This window comes from Alligator sinensis, unplaced genomic scaffold (genome assembly GCF_000455745.1).
Source record: "Alligator sinensis unplaced genomic scaffold, ASM45574v1 scaffold989_2, whole genome shotgun sequence".
In the NCBI taxonomy this organism is placed as follows: domain Eukaryota; kingdom Metazoa; phylum Chordata; order Crocodylia; family Alligatoridae; genus Alligator; species Alligator sinensis.
The window spans coordinates 106,504-110,244 of record NW_005842162.1 but is presented as its reverse complement, the minus strand read 5'-3'; the positions used below and the strand labels follow the sequence as shown (position 1 = coordinate 110,244).

Here is a 3,741-nt window from a genome sequence, read left to right as displayed (position 1 = left end):
CTGGATTCAATTAGAAATTAGTGCCCATTGCAGCTGATTGCCCAAGACGTAAACTTTAATAGCAGCTGGAGAGAGTTGGGTGCTTGAATTGGTTCTGAATTACTCGCCCTAGTTAGCACACTTCTAATTACAATGAATCTGCTATTGTCAACAATGCTCAATGGTAAGGTGGGGAGAGCCAACACTGATACTCTTTCGGGAGGAGGCCTGGACTTTCTAGAGTGTTGTGCAAGGTGGATGCTCTGCTTAACTAGCTTGCCTATTAACTACTACTAATTAAAAAGCCTTCAGGCCTTATCTCCCTGAAAGAGAATGTGCAGATAGACTGTGGGAAGTTCCTCTCCATGTCTGGTAACATTCCTGTTTCTTTTCTAATACACATGGCTCTTGCACGTCTGCTGACACAGTTCTTTACTTTCATGTCTTTATGGTTGTCCCATTAGATCACATCCATTGGAAATGTGTTACAAAGAGGTCACTGTTCTCATTGCCATCATTGTAGAACTGGGAGACAGGAAATAGCCCAGAGGCTAGTACACAGCTTGTTCCCTTCGCTAGAGGTTTACACTTTGATGAAGAAGCAACGTACAAGTGCATGTTATTTAAACAGAAATAGCATATGAGGTGGTTAGTGGATGTCAGTGAGTTCTGCTGGCTCAAGGGCATTTAGGCCCCCTCGGCATGACTCTGCTTTGCGACAGCAGTGTAACTCCATTTCATTCATAAGAGTCATTCTAAGTAACTATAATAAAGAGAGGAAAATGGGCTGCTTGGCATGACATACACATTGAGCTATTTGAGTTATACCTATAAAAAAAAGACCAGTAGAGCAGGAAATTTTACCATGTATTTGCAGGGGTTGAGGGGAGGTACAAAGGACTGCATGCATATATGTGGGTGTATGTTATTTGTTTCAGAAAAATAACACATCTAATCCTCTCCCTTCTGCAGCTCTTGGAATGAAAGATGGATTCCCTGCACTTTCTACCTTCTAACCCAAATATTTAAGGGCAAATTGTCACTCTGACTGCATAAAAGCAGTGCCCATTCAAGTCAAAAGGAGCAACATCTGTACATCTGAGGGCAGTATTTGGCCCTACAAACATTAGGCCTGGATGTGAATTCCACAGCTTAGGCCTCTCCATCCTTTGACTGTGTACACGGTTCTCCATCCTTTGACTGTGTACACGGTTCTCCATCTTTTGCTGCTGGCTCCATTTGGGACCATTCCTTTCCTGCTACAGAGGCAGAAGTAGGAGCTTGGGGCAGCAGTGAAAACGCTGTTGAGGACAAGATTAGGAAGATCAAAAGAAGCTGGAGATCCCAAGAGCAGGGCTGCCTGTACCAGGAGAGCTCTGTCTAACAGAAGACAAAAACAGACTATCTTGCGAAAGGCACAGGAACTAGTTCTAACTAGTGTAAGAGGGCAGGATGCGGAGCAGCTGTAAACAACTTTCACCTCCCAGTGACCCTGCACATCAGTTTAGCCCCCTGTACAAAATCTCCCCAGAATGTATTAACCTTTTGTTTACTACTTTAATACAGAACAATGAAAAACATATGTCTAAAACCACAAGTCAAAGTGTTTACAAATCTGCTGAGTCTTGCAATGTGGGATATATTCCTTAAAGTCTTAAGAGTCCTGTGATGACATAAACATCTTGACTTCCATTAAAAAGAAAATTCTGAGTCTGTGTGGTTGTAAAGAAAATCTTGGAAAATGTCACTGGAGTAAATTCTGTCGGCTCAAACACAGGGGTAAAGGAAAGAGTCCTTTATTTAGGGTTTTTTTAAAATCTTGAATGGGGGAGCTAAATCCTCAGACACAAGTGCCTTAACAGGACAACCAACTTCCTCATCTGAGTGCCAGGGAAAATAATTATTCATTTAGATAATCTGAATAAGTGATCTGATTTTCAAAAATGCAAGCAACTTCCCCTGATTTCAGTTCAGTCGGAAGGTAAAAGAAATGATAACTTGCTATTAGCCCATAAGGTTATGAGCAGGACTTTTAGAAAGCCTGACATAATAGCTGGAAGAAAGGTGTGAACTCCCTGCACATCTCTCTATGGGACACTTCAAGGAATAAGAAATAAAAGAAAATGAACCTTCTTCTTGGAGACTTTGCCATTGTTAGCTTTAAAAGCATCTGTCTTCAAGTGCTGCAGAATTGGAGACACATTATCCAAGGTATTTAAGGGCTAGAAGATGCAGGAGGATAGCCTCGCAGGATATTCAAAGGGGTCTGAGCAGGTTTGGCACTTTACCATTGAAACCAATAGGAGTTAGGTATCCATCCACCCCCTAAATTCCCACTGGGTACCTGTCTTCATCTTTCAGTCCCAGGAGCAGTGCCAGCCTTTTCCCGGTGAGGGGGCTGATGTGGGATAGACACTAGACAGAAAATTGGGGGAGGAGGGAACATGGTCCCCATAAGCTGGGCTGGGCCAGGCTAAATTGGGAGTACTGCACCTCTGTAAGATGCAGGCAGGAGTGGGGCAGGCTCAGCTGCGCAGGGCAGGAAGCAGTGGCCCAGGGAGAGGAAGGGGGCTTAGACAGGGGCAGAACTGGGAAGGGTGGATATGGGGCAGGAAGGTGAATTTTGGAGTGGCTATAAGCCCCACAAGCCCCCCCCCAAAATGCCTCCCATGTTCAGCCCTGAAATAACTTTGGAAATCTCATACTCAATGACTAAAGGCCTGATTTAGTTTCCTTTTCAGTCTTTGGAAGTCTCTCTCTCTCTCTCTCTCTCTCTCTCTCTCCTGTCTTCAACAAAAGCTGGGTTAGGCCCATATGAGCTACATAAGGGCACTAAACCAGTGATTCCCAATCAGGGTCCCAAGGGACCATGGGGAGTATGCCACAAAGTGTGAGGAGATAAACAGATAGGTGCAGGCTGAGGCGTATCCCTGCCTGGCCATTCCCTGTCCTGCATTGCCTAGACCCTCTGCAAGAAGGTAAACATTGTAATTAAGTTCATTTTTGAAATGGTGCCACTCACTTCACAAAAGTATGGAGGGATACCTTGAGCCTAATGAAGGGTGCCTGGAGTCTAAAAATGTTGAGTACCATTGCACCAGACTGGGTGCATCCACATGAGATCCTAAACGTGCAATAGACTAATCCTACTGCACATTAGCATTTGAAGGCAAAAGCTGTGCTATCACACTAATGTACAGTGGAATTAGTCTACTGCGCATTAGCATCACTTTAAAGGCATGTGCCGGCAGTACTGTGCAGCAGCACCAGTTACTCGACATTAAGTTAGTACCTGCTATTACAGGTACTAAATTTAATGTGCAGTAACTATGCACATTAATGCATGTGTAGACAAGCCCACTGAGTCTGTATTATGCCCTCTTTAGGATCTAAAGAGAAATGGGATTTTTTTTGAGCACCCTCAAATTACAGATGGATGACTTGCTCTGCAGCATAGGAGGGAGTTTACTGATCACTCTTCACCATTTAGGGGGAACAAATTAGGACATGGTTCACTGAAGTTCAGGGTATGAGGTTGAGGAAAGCCCTTAGAAAACTCTATGGTGCTGAGATATTCAGGTCACAGGTAAACAAAACAAAAAAGGATGAACATGGAGCAGGCAAGGAGCTTCCTGGAAGATACAAATGGAAGATCTGCTATTCATAGTCAGAACACGCCATGGGCCATTTCTGAACTTGATCAGCTTTCCACAGGAACTGGAAGTGTCCAGAACCAAATGGTGCGGTCCTTCAGGAGATTTA

General features: G+C 44.0%; 1 long non-coding RNA gene across 1 annotated transcript in view; it reads left to right on the top strand.

The window, feature by feature from the left end:
- The window catches only part of LOC106722305, a 29,187-nt gene extending 27,430 nt beyond the window's left edge, over nucleotides 1-1,757 (top strand). Inside the window, exon 3 of the long non-coding RNA XR_001358192.2 lies at nucleotides 952-1,757. This is a non-coding gene — a long non-coding RNA (uncharacterized LOC106722305). The remainder of the gene's footprint in view (nucleotides 1-951) is intronic.
- Nucleotides 1,758-3,741: the final 1,984 nt, after the last annotated feature.